Source organism: Nelumbo nucifera, chromosome 1, assembly GCF_055504915.1.
Source record: "Nelumbo nucifera cultivar China Antique chromosome 1, China Antique-T2T, whole genome shotgun sequence".
In the NCBI taxonomy this organism is placed as follows: Eukaryota; Viridiplantae; Streptophyta; class Magnoliopsida; order Proteales; family Nelumbonaceae; genus Nelumbo; species Nelumbo nucifera.
The window spans coordinates 110,615,586-110,633,253 of record NC_142649.1 but is presented as its reverse complement, the minus strand read 5'-3'; positions in this window follow the sequence as shown (position 1 = coordinate 110,633,253).

Here is a 17,668-nt window from a genome sequence, read left to right as displayed (position 1 = left end):
CATGCATACTGTAATTTATTTCTCATAGTTCAGAAATACAAAGTAATTAAGTTACAACACTTGGAGCAGTTACCAAACTAATCCATTTCCACGAACCCCAATAAAGAAAAATAGAAAACAACCAAAAAAAAAGGCAGAGTGGATGGAAGAAAACATTGAAATTTTAAATGAATGATTGGATTAGAGAGATGCAAAGGAATTAGTTAAAATGATCAGTTAAAAGACCCTCTTAGATTAAAGGAACTGACCTATCAATAAAATCTATAGAACTTTTAGTTTCCTTCAGATCTGATAATCTATTATAATTTTTGTTTTTACTTTTCTATCTTCGAGTTTCCTTCATGGGGTTATGGACTTGTGGGTTTGGGCAGGAGACCTATCTGTGAAGGGCCGCTATATAGAGTTAATGTTTCTATTTTCTAATCTCTGGGAATGGAGGAGAAACAGAATTCATTTTGCATTCCACTCCCACAAGGTAAACAGTCTTCTACTCCATGATCGACTGCAACATCAATTAAGCAAAAAGAGAAGTTCCCTTACCAAGAGCAATGCATCCTAAAGCAATATTCTTCCACAAGCAAAAAGAGAAGCTCCAACATCAATTAAGCAAAAAGAGAAGCTCCCAAAAAAAGATCGCAGAAAAATAAATGTACATATGCACACCACTAATTTCTAGGTTTGATGAATCAGCAGAAATAAAACAGAGGAAAAATTTTTTAAAAAATAAAAGATTTTCCACTAGAAGATTTTTCAGTAAATAATCAGTAGAAATTTCTACGTTTGATGAATATTTCCAATAGAAGATTTTCCATGAAAAACAAAGAGGAAAAATAAACAAAATAAAAATTACCTGAACTCAAATCGTAATTAGAAAATGGGGTTGAAGCAGCCCCAAAATGATTTACAGCATATGAGGAGTGGAGGGAAAGAGAAAAGATGAAAGAACGACGCGGGTGAAGTAGGAGGGAGAGAGAGAAGAAGAGGGACCGAGAGAGGGAGAAGCAGAAAGCACAACGCGGGAAGTAGAATGAAATCTTAGTGAATGGGTTTGCGCGGGTTTAGAATTTGGGAATGACTGCAAGTGTTGCAGCTGCGACAATAGGAACCGTAGAATTAGTTTTTAAAGGAGTCCTTGTACTTAAAGATTGTCTTTATGTACAGAACTTGAGAAGGAATTTAATTTCTGTTTCAAAATTGTGTGCTGATGGATATACTGTTTACTTTAGTAATATGATTACTGTTAAACGGAATAATAAATTCATCGCATGCGGAGAACTAGAGAACGGTCTCTATGTTCTGCATCCTTCTTTGGAAACTAACTTAACCGAAACTACGTCGGTCGAAAATCCCAAGAAAAGGAATCGTAATACAGTAAGTCCCACGTGCCTCTGGCATTACCGACTTGGCCATATCGGTATTGACCGAATCACAAGGCTGGTAAAGGATGGTCCTTTGGATTTTCTAACCGTAGAAAATCTTCCCACTTGTGAACCTTGCCTCCAAGGTAAGATGACTAAGCGGCCATTTGACGGTAAGCCTGAAAGATCTGCAGGCACACTTGACCTAATACATACTGATGTATGTGGTCCCCTAAGTTTTAGGACACGGAATCAACACGTGTACTTCATCACCTTTACAGATGATTTTTCACGATATGGTTACGTGTACCTAATGAGACATAAGTCTGAATCATTTGAAAAGTTCAAAGAATTCAGACAGGAAGTCGAGAAACAGTTAGGGAGAGAAATTAAGGCCCTTCGATCAGATCGAGGTGGCGAGTATCTCTCTGACGAATTCAGGGACTACTTAAAGGCCAATGGGATAGTGTCACAACTAGCTCCTCCTGCTACACCTCAACTCAACGGTGTTTCAGAGAGGAGGAATAGGACCTTGTTGGACATGGTCCGGTCACTTCTCGTACGCTCAGAACTACCCACATCCTTTTTGGGATACGCATTAGAAACTGCTATCTACGTGCTGAATCGGGTTCCAACCAAATCAGTTCCGAAAACTCCATATGAGCTTTGGACCGGAAGGAAGCCAAGTGTAAGACACTTGAAGATTTGGGGTTGTCTTGCACACGTTAAAAGAACAAGTGCGGACAAGTTGGAATCTAAAACCAGCCGTTGCCTATTTATAGGCTACCCAAAGGATTCGGTGGGTTATCTATTCTATGACCCAAGTGAGCAGAAAGTGTTCTGCAGTCGAAACGCCCAATTCTTAGAAACTGATTACATCCTGGACACCCATCGTCAGGAAATAGTTCTTGATGGGGAGAGCTCAGGAGCAGTGGGAGATGTCCCACAAGTTCCAGGTAATGACCAACCTAGAAGGTCCACCCGGGTATCCAGACCACCAGTCCGATATGGTTATGACCAGGATAGTTACTTGGTGGAAGCCTTGACTAGTGAAGAGGATCCCGTGACTTACGCGGAAGCTATGTTAGACATAGACTCCCAGAAGTGGGTGGAGGCCATGAGAGCTGAAATGGACTCAATGGAGACCAATGGAGTCTGGACTCTGGTGGATCCGCCCTCCGGGGTAAAAGCAATTGGTTGCAAATGGATCTACAAGAGGAAGAAGGGCCCCGATGGCAGGATTGAGACCTTTAAAGCTCGTTTGGTGGCGAAAGGGTATACTCAGAAAGAAGGCATCGACTATGAGGAAACCTTTTCGCCGGTGGCCATGCTTAAATCCATTAGGATCCTGCTAGCTGTAGCAGCGTACCATGATTACGAGATTTGGCAAATGGATGTCAAAACAGCGTTCCTGAATGGAGATCTTAGTGAAGATATCTACATGCAGCAGCCGCAAGGCTTCATTGCTGCTGGTCAGGAACACATGGTATGTAAACTTAATAGATCCATATATGGACTTAAGCAGGCTTCTAGGAGTTGGAACATCCGTTTTGATTCTGCAGTCAAAATGTTTGACTTTGAGCAGAATCCGGATGAGCCCTGTGTTTACAAGAAATCCAGTGGGGATAAGATCACCTTTTTGGTCTTGTATGTGGATGATATCCTACTCATTGGGAATGATGTAGGAATGTTGTCTTCGGTCAAGGTATGGCTATCACAGCAGTTTTTCATGAAAGATCTTGGAGAAGCTTCATACATACTGGGTCTTCGACTCTATAGAGATAGATCGAAGCGGATAATTGGATTATCCCAGGCTGCTTATATTGACAAGATTGTCAAAAGATACAGCATGGAAAACTCCAAGATAGGAAACGTTACTTTCAGGCACGGAGTCACTCTCTCCAAGAAGATGTCTCCCAAGACTTCTGAGGAGATTGAGAGCATGAGAGACGTTCCCTATGCCTCAGCCGTAGGGAGCATCATTTATGCCATGTTGTACACTCGCCCAGACATAGCTCAGGCGGTGAGTGTGGTAAGCAGATTCCAAGCAAACCCAGGACAGGAGCATTGGACTGCTGTGAAGAACATACTCAAATACCTTCGAAGGACGAAAGAGTTTTGTCTGGTATTCGATGGTAGTTCACTGCAAGTTCTAGGGTATACCGATGCCGATTTCCAGTCGGATCCAGATGATAGAAAGTCTACATCTGGGTATGTTTTCACGATAGGATCGTGTGCTGTTTGCTGGAAAAGCAGCAAATAGGGGTCCACTGCAAACTCCACAACCGAGGCCGAGTACATTGCCGCAAGTGAAGCTCCCAAGGAAGCCGTGTGGATGAAGAAGTTCATACACGAATTGGGAGCGATTCCATCCAGCACATCACCTATCCCGTTGTTGTGTGACAACAATGGAGCGATCGCCTAGGCTAAAGAGCCTCGGGCCCACTCGAAGTCAAAGCACATCGAGAGGAAGTACCATGTACTACGGGAGATCGTTGGTAGAGGGGACGTCCTAATTCAGAAAGTAGCATCAGCGGACAATGTGGCAGACCCATTGACTAAGCCACTGACACAGAAGGTGTTTGAGAAACACGTGGAAAGTATGGGACTCCGGCTTGTACCAGATTGGACCTAAGTGCAAGTGGGAGTTGTTAGACAGTTTTTGTATGCCCTTAGCTTCAATCTAATTTGATGTACTTTCGTTATTTAGTGGAAATAAATAAAGTGCATGTTTGATTCATGTTGTTTGGTTTAATTCTGTGTAAAACCCTAAAATTGGACATTTGTACAGACTCATGTTAGTTTTAAATGTTCACAGCCATTGGATAAGTCTGGGGAGATTTATCCTGCCAAGGCTGATGCTGGTGTGCCACCAAGTGTTGGGATGGCCTGTCTCAGCCATCAGGGTAAGACCCGAGGCACATGCAGTATGGGATTACTTGAATCCTTGAATCGGACCAGATTTCCAGTCTTGCCCTGGACCTTAGAGATAGATGGGCAAAACTGGAAAGTTACACCTGACCCCTAGACTCGATTATGACACTTCACTAGGTGCTGGATCAGGCTGCCTTTGATATGCCAATCAGTGAGATCCTTAGTGGGGATCAAAACCTGGGTATGTTGGGGCAGTTTGAGAATTCATCTGAGTGGGTGGTCATAGTGATAGAATCGGCCACTTTGTCGGACAAAGGGTAATGATCGGGAATGCACTCTCTCTGATGGAAACCAAACTGCCGGCAGTTGATTTCAATCGTTGGAATTTTGTTTTGCAAAATTAATATATTTACATATATATGTACGGTTTCAAAATGTTTGCAAATGGTTTTAATTCCCGGGATCCATGTGAGAGGAGAGTGCGGCACTGTTCCTTGCAGCCGAGGGAGAGGTCCTCTCTTGTCGGGCAGTGCTTGATCATTAAGGGCTGAGAGGTTAAGTGTAAGACCATTTAGGATAATACCTGATGGGCTAATCTTGCACCTGCCCACAGTCCCTGGGTTTTTATAAGATGGCTTGGCCCAGGGACCACTTAATGTAAGTGTTGGGCCCATAGGGTCCATACGATGGACTCAAGGGGTTCATTGAGTTTTTCAGTGAATTCGGCTGGGCCTTGTATTAAAGGCTAGACCGAACCCATGTGGCTGGTGTGTAGATCAATGCTTGGGTCCCACGCCATACAAAGAAGCCCAACTGGGCAGCAGATTGGAAGCTAATTAAACACTGAACACTTAATGGGCCAAAAGCCCATTTCGAGGTGGGCTGATATGATCACCCATCCAGGGGGCGAATTTTAGATTGAAGTTAGTAAAAGGATTGGGCTCTTAGCTCTATCCACTCTTAGAGACCAAATTCAAATCAGATTTGAATCTGGTAATCTCCTGATAAGATCAGGAGTAAGCTAACTCTATCTGGGAAAGGGATTAAGATCATCCCCTATCCAAATACTGATTTGGATTGGGATAACTCCTAAGGAGGAGATTTCTTAATCAAGAAGAAAGGAGGAGATTTCGAACCAACTAAGAGGGAGAAATATCAGATTTCGAACCAAGCAAGATTGCAAGAAGGGTTCCTGCGGTTTGAGATTAGATCTCATACTCTCTAGAAAAGAAAAACAGTTCAGCTTTTTTCGTTTTCTGGAGATCTCCTCCTGCCGCCGCCATCTGCAATATTGCAAGATACGATCTTTGCAGAAAAGAAAGTCAAGAAACCAGTTCTTGACATCAGTCTTGCAAGAAAGACTGAAAGAATTCAGTGTTTAGTACATCCAGGGGATTCTTGTGAAGGATCCAGTGTGTAGGACGCACCCTGCTGGTTCTGTTCCATCCACAGCTGTGTCATCTTCAATAGGGACAGATCTTGGAGCATTCTTTGGGCGTGAACACCAACTTTGGGAGATACTGCTTCTCCGGATCAGGTATAATCCTCCCATTTATCTTTTGGTATAAATCTGGTTTGATTAGGGTTCAAGTAGATCCTTGAATATTGTATTCTAAATTTAGGGAATATGATTCCCAGTTGGGAGAAGGTAGGAAATTTTTGAAATTCGCCCACCCATTCTGCAACCTTTATGGCGTCCATTAGATGGATCCTACCATTCTTTCACTCAGTCACAGCCCAAAAAACAAACCAAGATATTTCTTTATTGTTAAATGATATTGCTTTTTTTCTATGGCTTTTGCATGCCTTTGTATTTCAAATTGTCATTTTAATTCTATCCTGGTGAGTTTTACCAAGTTAGATGATGCTTACCAGGTTGGCACATTTGGCCCCGTCTCTGCCAATGGGCCATTAAGATATGTTTTTTTTTTTAAATAAAACAAAATTCATTTAAAAAAAAAAACCTTAGGAAGGTGATAAAGCATCACCCAAAGAGGAAATAAACCCATGTGCCCCACAATCACCCTACTGGTCATATACTAATACCCCTACAACCAAATGGAAAAATTTGATAATCTTTTTTCCAAACAACCTCTATCATAGACCGATAATACAAACAAAAGTATTATTTTATTATCAAAAGATATTGTTTGTTTCCAAAGGCTTTTGGATGTCTTTATATTAAAAATTGTCATTTTAACTCTATCTTGGTAAATTTTTACCAAGTTAGGTGATGGTTAACAGGTTGGCACATTTGGCACCTTATTTGCCAAGGGGCCATTAAGATTTTTTTTTGTTGAAAATAAGATAAAATTCATTAGGAAAAATAATACATTAGGATGGTGATAATCCATAAAGAATTCCAAAAGCCCAACTTTGATCTCACAGATCCCATACTAATACCCATAGAACCGAATGATAAAATCTTATCATATTTTCTCTAAACAACCTCTATCACAGTCCAAAAAACAAACCGAAATATTCCTTTATTGTCACAAGATATTACTATTTTTCTATGGCTTTTGCATGCCTTTGTATTTCAAATTGTCATTTTAATTCTATCCTAATAAAGTTTTACCAAGTTAAATGATGCTTACCAGGTTGGCACATTTGGCCCCGTCTCTGCCAATGGGTCATTAACATATGTTTTTTTTGAAAAATAAAACAAAATTCATTTGAAAAAAGAATACCTTAGGAAGGTGATAAACCATCACCCAAAGAGGAAATAAAGCGAAGAACCCCACAATCACCCTACTGGTCCTATACTAATACCCCTAGAACCAAATGGAAAAATCTGATAATCTTTTCTCCAAACAATCTCCATCATAGTTCGATATTACAAACAAATGTATTATTTTATTATCAAAAGATATTGTTTGTTTCCAAAGGCTTTCGGATGTCTTTATATTAAAAATTGTCATTTTAACTCCATCTTGGTAAATTTTTACCAAGTTAGGTGATGGTTAATAGGTTGGCACATTTGGCACCTTATTTGCCAAGGGGCCATTAAGATTTGTTTTTTTTTTGTTGAAGCATAAGATAAAATTCATTAGGATTGTGATAATCCATAAAGAATTTCAAAAGCCCAACTTTGATCTCACAGATCCCATACTAATACCCATAAAACCGAATGGCAAAATCTTATCATCTTTTCTCTAAACAACTATCACAGTCCAAAAAACAAACCAAAATAATCCTTTATTGTCACAAGATATTGCTTCTTATCTATGGCTTTTGCATGCTTTTATATTTTAAATTGTCATTTTAATTCTATCCTGGTAAAGTTTTACCAAGTTAGATGATGCTTACCAGTTTGGCACATTTGGCCCCGTCTCTGCAATGGGCCATTAAGATATCTTTTTTTTTTTTTTAAAAAAATAAGATAAAATTCATTTAAAAAAACAATACCTTAGGAAGGTAATAAAGCATCACCCAAAGATAAAATAAACCCAAGAGGCCCACAATCATCTCACTTGTCCCATACTAATACCCCTAGAACCGAATGGCAAAATCTGATAATCTTTTCTCCAAACAACCTCGATCACAGTCTGATAACACAAACCAAGGTATTATTTTAATGTCAAATGATATTGGTTGTTTTCAATGGCTTTTGGATGTCTTTATATTAAATATTGTCATTTTAACTCCATCTTGGTAATTTTTTACCAAGTTAGGTGATAGTTAACAGGTTGGCACATTTGGCATCTTATTTGCCAAGGGGCCATTAAGATCTGATTTTTTTTTGTTGAAGAATAAGATAAAATCATTAGGAAAAAGAATAAATTAGGTTGGCACATTTGGTACCTTATTTGCCAAGGGGCCATTCAGCTGCTCATATATTGATGCTAATCAATTTTTATTGGTCACAGGTGGTGGTGCTCTTTGGAATGTATCAAGTGATTTGGAAAGGGAGCTTCAATCTACCTACAAAACTTTGTTCTTCCCGATGGAGGTGGATGCAAAAGCAACATCATATTTTCAGATGTAGCATTTATTTTGATCTTTCTTAATGGCGAATAAAGATCATGTTTGGTGTTTTTTGGACAAGCATATCATATTTATTAGGGATGATTTGTTGAATTTATTTTGCTAAATTCATATGTAAAGTAATTACTGTAAATACCAAAAAAATTGTCAAAAGGACTATTATGGTGTTGGTTAAATATTTTTGTACGACGGAGTTATTACTCACCCAAAGAGGAAATAAACCCAAGAGCCCCACAATCATCCCACTGGTCTCATACTAATACCCCTAGAACCGAATGACAAAATATGATAATCTTTTCTCCAAACAACCTCCACCACAGTCCGGTAATACAAACCAAGGTATTATTTTATTGTCAACTGATATTGTTTGTTTCCAATGGCTTTCAGATGTCTTTATATTAAAAATTATCATTTTAATTCCATCTTGGTAATTTATTACCAAGTTAGTTGATGGTTACCAGGTTGGCACATTTGGCACCTTATTTGCCAAGGGGCCATTAAGATTTTTTTTTTATTGAAGAATAAGATAAAATTCATTAGGAAGGTGATAAGAAATTACCCAAGCGGAAATAAACCCAAGAGCCCATTAATGATCCCACTGGTCTCATATTAATACCCCTATAACTGAATGACAAACTCTTATCATCTTTTCTCTAGAAAACCTCTATCACAATCCAATAAAACAAACCAAGATGTTCAACCGAATGGCAAAATCTTATTGCAGTTGAGGTCAGTAAAGTGGAATATAATCAAATAGTTGCACCCTAAGAGCTAGTTTTCGATCACCATAGTGCCTTCATTTGTTTCCACTATGGTGAATTCAATCGCTTCCTCCCCAACATCTAGCAAAGCTTTCTTTTCATTGAATGGGATTAGGATAACAGTCCCAGGATGGGGCACTACCAACAAAATTATTTAGTTACTCTTCTTCATGGCCACTAGAGGTGGGGATAGCTGATGCAATGATCAACATCTATTGCTAGATGGTTATTTGGCAACTTGTGGTCATATGAGCCAACCTGGTAAATTTCAATAATATTGGATCCTTGGAAAATGGCCATTATGGAAAGGGTAAATACATAATAATAGACATTATTTCACCATTTGTTATTAGTTAATTCATACAAAACAGATGTTCCAATTGCAGATATTATGTTCTCTTAGATAAACTTAACCAACACCTCCAATTCCATCTTGATAAATCTTTACAAAGGTGGTGGTTGTTAAGGCATGTATGACCATTACGTGAATGAATTTGGACATTTCAGCCCATCAAGCCTTCACATCCACCTACATAACCTCCTTATTTGATAAATATTCATTTAGGAGGGGGTGAGCATGGTCTCATGTCTTACTTTTCCATTCAACACTTCACATCCATCTATATAAATATATTCCAAGAGCTGTGCATTTTAGCCCATCAAGCCAATATTGAATCATAGTCTGATGTGGAATTAACAATCATGCCAAAAAACACCTCCATCGGGAAGAACATGATCTTTGTTCGCCATTAAGAGAGATCAAAATAAATGCTACATCTGAAAATATGATATTGCTTTTGCATCCACCTCCATCGGGAAGAACAAAGTTTTGTAGGTAGATTGAAGCTCCCTTTCCAAATCACTTGATACATTCCAAAGAGCACCACCACCTGTGACCAATAAAAATTGATTAGCATCAATATATGAGCAACTGAAATTAGCTCCCAATCTTTCTTTACAACTAATACAGAGAAATGAATTAGTACATAATTCGGCATGGAACAAAATAAAGTACAACAAACATGTATATGAATTGCATTGAATGATATCCATTAGCATATCAAGTTAACTTTCATAACCTAATACTCAGTTGTTACAAACTCATACTCAACCATCACATATCTATAATATACCTATGCAAGTCCCACCTAAGATGCTTACAAACTCATACTCATATTCATACTTAACCATCACCTTCTATACCATGGTTCCCTTATGTTAAAAAAATCCTTGAGATGATACTAGATAGTTTGTAGATGGGTTGCATCTGAAACTAATCCATAAGATGAAAGGTTAGTTGTTTGGTATTTAAACAAACTTAGCAGATCAACAACTTGGGCTAGTGTGAATAAAGACATGATGGTTTAATGAAAGCCAAGAGATTGAGAGCAAAACATATGATGGTTTTTTGCAACTCTACTAGTATTACAGATGCAACTATCAAAGACATGGAGGTGGGCTGGTCTATGAAGAATTTTAATGATTCCACTCTGAACCAAATTAAATATTTTGAGTATGTACATATTATATCTAGATTGTCAAACTCATATGCCCATCTACTAGCTTATAATGCTTATAAGTTCAAAAATAAGGTTCTTATGTAGTCATGCCCATCTACTAGTTTTGATGTCTAATATAGTTTTGATGTCTAAAATAGTATTCACCTTCCTAAAGTATTCTTTTTTTAAATGAATTTTGTTTTATTTTTCAAAAAAAAAACAAATGTTAATGGCCCATTGGCAGAGACGGGGCCAAATGTGCCAACCTGGTAAGCATCATCTAACTTGGTAAAACTTTACCATGATAGAATTCAAATGACAATTGTGGGATGATTGTGGGGTTCTTGGGTTTATTTCCTCTTTGGGTGATGCTTTATCACCTTCTTAAGGTATTCTTTTTTCAAATGAATTTTGTTTTATTTTTCAAAAAAAACATATCTTAACGGCCCATTGGCAGAGACGGGGCCAAATGTGTCAACCTGGTAAGCATCATCTAATTTGGTAAAACTTTACCAGGATGGAATTAAAATAACAAATTTAAATATGAAGGCATGCAAAAGCCATAGAAAAAAATCAATATCATTTGACAATAATGGAATACCTTGGTTTGTTTTTGGGACTATGACAGAGGTTGTTTGAACTTTTAGAGGCACTTTTAACTGCCTCTATACATGACTTTAACATTAGTGTAATCGAGGCAGTCGCATGATCCTTTAAAAGTCCAATTTAGAGGTGGATTTTCTAATGCTCAACCAAGTGCCTTTAAAACATTTAGCGATAGGGCTTTTAGAGGCATTTACCTGGTCGCCTCTTATAACCTTTAGAGGCATTTTTTACTCTTTTAGAGGCAATTATGGCCGCCTCTATAGATGAATTTTTCAGTAGTGAATGTATTCCTTTTCCCAATGACTTTTATCTTATTCTTCAAAAAAAAAATCTTAATGGCCTTTGGCAGATATGACAATTATGGCCAAATGTGTCGACCTAGCAAGCATCAACTAAATTGGTAAAAATTTATCAAATTGGACTTAAAATGTCAATTTAAATATAAAGGCATGAAAAAGCCATTGCAAACAAGTAATATCAGTTGATAATAAATGAATATCTTCATTTGTTTTATTAGATTGTGATAAATGTTGTTTGGAGAAAAAATTATAAGATTTTGCCATTTGGTTCTATGGGTATTAGTATGGGTTTTTCAAACAGCACAACTTAAACTGGATCTGATCCAATGGAAGGCCTATCTTTGAGTTGAGTTGCCTAATTGAAGACCTCCGCTTAAAACCTTGCTTATCAGCAAGGGAATCAAAAGACAGTTTAGTTTAAGTGGAAAATTTTAGGAGGGGAATACTCCAGTTAGAACCAATCAGACGTGTCACACTCCCCTCCATATATAGAAGACCTCTAAGGGGTCCCATCACTCAATAAATCATATAAGAAGCTTCACTAGTTTATCAAATTGGCAGAGCATAACCATCAGACATAAAGATTATGACCAAATTGCATTCATGTTCTTCCCTAGGCAATACAAACATTCAAGAGGGAGGAGAAACAGTTATGAAGGTGATGTATACCATTATAGTTTTAGAATAAATAAATTTATAACTTAGATCAAAGTGAATAGTGATGAACAAGAAGAAATTGGAACATATACCCTTGAAGTCTTAGTTGTGGAAACTGATCTGACCAAGGAACTACTTCTTGGAGCCAATAAGGTTGGAGGGGGCTCACTTGTATCTAATGAAGACAAAAGAGGTGTCTCAAGAGGGGTAAGAAGCCCATTCATGGAAATTGAAGGAAACAAACATTAGCCGTCAAATGCTAGTTTGAGTTCAATTTTCTAATTATACATCATCTATCTAAGAATATACTTACACCTATTTTTTAAGGGAAAGAAAAACATATACACAACCAAACTTGTCAGTGGTAAGATTATATTCTCAAACTCAAAGAATTAGAAACAAAATAAGTTTGTTTCATTTCCATACTATGCCATTGTGAAAATAGAAGATTCTTTCATAGAAATGTGATTCCACAACTAGATGAGTACAAAAGGAACTTGCAGAACAAACTCATTTTGGTTGAGAATTGACTCAGGCCTGTTGGGCTAGGAGCAATAACTTGATCATAAGATTGAAAAGTTGGTGAATATATGCTTTTAACATTACAAATTTAACCATTGTAGCAGTGCAACTTTATGTGGGTTGGCACTTGGCACCTACAAGTCAGTACTATATTTTGAATCTTAGGAGTGATAATCTGTGATCCATGATTTGAATTCTAATAGTCCTAGGGAAAATTATACAGGCACTACATGGAACAATTTTGCTCACTTGAGTAGAAATAAGGGGCTTCATAGAGTTGAAAAGGAAAAGATACAAGGCATTTCAAAAAATGAATAATGAGAAAATTACAAGCATGCCATTAAAGAAAAAGTAACAATCATATGATTCGGGTAGCTGCTAAGAACTGGATAGACTACTATATATATGGTAGTCTATAGTAGTCTGATGGCATATAAATCACCTTTTCACGAAAATAAAAACTAAATTCTTCCATCTAAGGATTTTTTTTTTTAAATTAATACATATGTTAAAATCATATCTATCAACTTTTTGCCAACTGTGAACTGAAAAGTAAATGAAAAATAAAAGCTACCTAAGCCACGCTATTTCCTATCTTCATTCCACGTTGCATTTACTTAATAGACCATGTAAACTTTACTACGGTCAAACATTCTATAACTTCATTAAGATCATGGCAATAATGTCAAAGTAACCTATAGCTCTCTTTCATGATTTCTTGAATTTTTTTGGAGATGCTACTTGTTATTGGTCTATGAGCTTCAAGAGGCTTTTTCTTATGGTTCAAAATATGTTTCATATTCTGACCACAATAGGCCTACTTTAGTAAACTATATCCTAATTGGTTCACTTTTCCTATTTTAATTTCATTAGCTGCAGAAATGGCTAGCAAATCTTCCTTTATGAGTTAATTTCCTTGTTACTGAAGAATCATTTACTGAATGAAAAAGCCATTAGAATGATAAAAGCAAATGAATTCCCAGGTAGCAGCAATAAGACAACCTCATAGTGCTATCAACAATTGCTGGGTAGCCTCTCTAGACCAAATAATATGATGAGAAACACTGAACAACATTCTCAAGCAAGAAGATCCTAGCACCGTCGGACCTCACACTAACAAATTTTACCATGTTAAGGATCTAGACTTCAAGAGGAATTGAATTCCCATTGTCTCTTACTGGTTAGCACTTAGGTAAATAGAAAATGCAATTAGCGAATAGAAGACCACCATGGCTAGCCAGAGAGATGGAGAGAATTTTATTAAATATAGGAAGGAGACTATTAAAGCTAGCAAGCAAGTAAATGACAAAAAGTGATCTAAAAACTAACAACCATACAAATTACATCAGGGAGCAAATTATGGACAGAACACATACCAGTCATAATCATGCTTTCCGGCCCCCATCCGCTGAAGAGAGTAGATCGTCGGATTCCATTCCTCGCTAGTTTTACTGGTCCAACTGATAATTCTCCCCGATTTCATCGATACTGAAGACATTCATAACCAGAACTATTAACAAATATGATATTTTTTTATTAAGAAAATATCAAAATAATTCTCAAAAATTTATTATCAGGAGGAAATCAAACATTGGCGTTCCTTCTTAAGTATTTAACTAAGCAACTAGAGTCAGAAAGGGCAAAATGACAAGCAGAAAATAATAATGATAAATAACTTGTAGAATCAAATAAAAACGAAAAAATGAGAAAAATATTTAACATCATTCTTAGGCTAGAAAATAATACTATCGTAAATATAAAGTTCTAGCAAAGAAATACGAATGCCCTCTAAATTTGCATAGGTGCACATAGGAACATCAACCTAATCAAAATAATCATCAAATTGATCAGTTCCTCTGACAATTTCTATCGTCTCACTAAAATAGCAAGAACAACCTACTGGAAGTCGACAAATTTTGAAATTGAAAAAAAAAATGAAATTTCTATCGTCTCGCTGAAATAGCAAGAACAACCTGGAGAAGAGATCCAAGTTTTCATCTGTATCTCTCGACATGGCAGCATTGCTCCGACCTCTCCGGAGTTGCGATCCCGCCGGAACAATCCTCCCTTCGGCCAAATAATCCTTCGAGATGCGATTCATATCGACCAATCTGAAAGAGAGACCATGGATAACAAAGAGAGATGGGGTGGTGGCAGAAAATGCAATAGTAGATACAAAGCGAGAAGTATAGCTTCTCTTTTTATGGCTTTGTTCTTTTATGTGAAGATGTTCTTGGAGAGAGAGAGAGAGAGAGAGAGAGAGAGAGAGAGAGAGAGGGAGGGACATAGGGAGAGAGTTGTGGATCTGTACAGTCGAAGTTCAGTCGAAGGTCGAAAAGTCGTAGGAAGAAATAGTAAGAGAAGAGAGTTGAGAGTGTGAGAGACAACGAAAAAGAGGGAAGAGGGAGGGCGGGAGAGAACAATGACCATGGGCCCTAGCAGGGTCATTTGAGTCTTTGCAATTTAAGGTTAAATTTCAAAATAAAAATCTAAATAAATGTTATTGTGACATGGAATCCAAGCTGGATTGCCACCTCACAGGAAAAGCATAAGTAAAAGTGTGATGCTTACATGGTGTGGGAATCAGTCTTATAATTTCAAAAGTTGAATTTGAGAGTCGTTATAAATTCTGTATGGGCTGGCCTGGGGTTCAGGTTTCTGCAATGGGGCTATCCGTATAGGTTTTTCCTTTTTTATATTAAAAAATAAGTTTTATTTTTTTATAAATGAAGTTGAAGTTTTAATCAATGTTTTAAAAACTGACCCGAAGCATAATCGTTTTGTCCACTGGTTTTTGGGTTGGTTCAACTAGGGTTTTAAAAACTGACCCAGAAATAGAACCATTCTGACCACCAGTTTTAAGGTGACGGTTCAACCATTCGATTTGAATGAACGGTACATTCTAACAACAAAAATTAAAAAATAATTAAAAATAAAAAAAAAACGCCCAAAACGATTGAACGGATCGGCGGGTTGATGGTTCAACTGGACTCAAGACCTAGGCAATTGATCAGGCTGGGCCTGAGTATATTCTATTAATACAAAGACAATGCCCAACCCAAACAATTCTATTGACAATCCTATGAAAAAAGAACTTCGACGACGTTTAAAATAAACGTGGCAAGAGGAAGTTTTTTTTTGTAGTGACTAAAGAAACTAACCAATAAATTAGGCAAAAGAATTAAAGCAACGATTATATTTCTTCTTTTTACAGATTAATAAGAAGTTATAGTAAAAGGAAAACAAAAGATCTATAAAACAAGAGAATTGAAACAAATATAAGGCTGATAATATATAAGAAAAAGGTGGCTGGTAGATACATAATACTTACAACCTTAACCTCATTAAGATATCTGCCATCAAATTGGCTGGTCTTAGAATTCATCTATATGAGATGTTTTTTTTTTTTTTTTCGTTTTTATTGGTAATGGTTAGGCTCAATTAATTTTAACAAATAAAATAAAACAGCAAATGCCATGAACTCCCAAAAATAGGCTAGCTTCAGCTACCTAACCCTTCTATTTTCTACTAAAGAACTTATCTCACAATTCAATTGTGCCCAGAAAAGTTGAGCCCATTTCACCCATTGTATCAGCCATCCATTTGCAGATTGTTGCACCCATGAATAATCGGTTACTAAGTCCCTAGCCAGGTATCTTATTTCTCCAACTAAATGCTAAATGCCAAGAAACCTGACATCTATTCCTAAGCCAGTCCACTACCGTTTTTATAAATAAAAATCAAAATTTTATTCATATAAAAAAAGAATATGCAAATTTACTAAGGAAAATAGTGGACCATACATACAATCCACCCCAAACATTCAGTTCCTCTATAGTGTTCTAATTCCCTTAAGATATATCTGTACTTCCACGTTGCTTGTGCATTGTTTCCCTTAAGATACATCTATTTGTATAAGCTTCTTTTGATTTGATAAAAGCTAATGTGGTACCAATCAAAATATATATATATATATATATATAATAACCTATGTATCCCACTTCCTCAAACCTTGTAACAAAGAAAATACATCAACCAGAAGCCATGAACCAAGCTAATGTCCCTGCTTAGATAGAACCACCTTTGCCACTCAGTTCGGAGTAGGCATGATCACCACCAAGCCCTGAAGACCTTGGATTTCCTAGGAAGCACCCTTGTATAAGTAATTAAATAAATTACCAAGTGTACAGCTTGACAATAAAAGAAAAAAACACGCATCACAGTACACTCTGTAATGCTTTACATTATACTACCCTCTGCACTCAAAATACCAGTCTAGTTAAACACAGATCCCTTCTACTAAAAGAACCAATCCATAAGGAGATTACTGGTATCCATGCAAAGCCCAGAAAAGCCTTTGTTCTTTTCAAATGCATGCCAATTTCTTTTGTTCCACAAAGCCCAACAGATGACACCAGAAACCATTGCCCACAAAATGGCAGCTCCATAGCCAGCTGAAGTTAACTCCCATATTACAAAACAGACATATTATTGTTCAGCTAAAAATAATTAACAAATTACAAAACAGCCAAAAATAATTATGAAAGAATGGTAGGATCCATCTAATGGACGCCATAAAGGTTGCGGAATGGGTGGGGCGAATTTCAAAAATTTCCTACCTTCTCCCAACTGGGAATCATATTCCCTGAATTTAGAATACAATATTCAAGGATCTACTTGAACCCTAATCAAACCAGATCTGTACCAAAAGATAAATGGGAGGATTATACCTGATCCGGAGAAGCAGTATCTCCCAAAGTTGGTGTTCACGCCCAAAGAATGCTCCAAGATCTGTCCCTGCTGAAGATGACACAGCTGTGGATGGAACAGAACCAGCAGGGTGCGTCCTACACACTGGATCCTTCACAAGAATCCCCTGGATGTACTAAACACTGAATTCTTTCAGTCTTTCTTGCAAGACTGATGTCAAGAACTGGTTTCTTGACTTTCTTTTCTGCAAAGATCGAATCTTGCAACAATGCAGATGGCGGCGGCAGGAGGAGATTTCCAGAAACGAAAAAGCTGAACTGTTTTCTTTTCTGGAGAGAATGAGATCTAATCTCAATTCGCAGGAACTTTTCTTGCTCACCAGAACCTCTTGGATC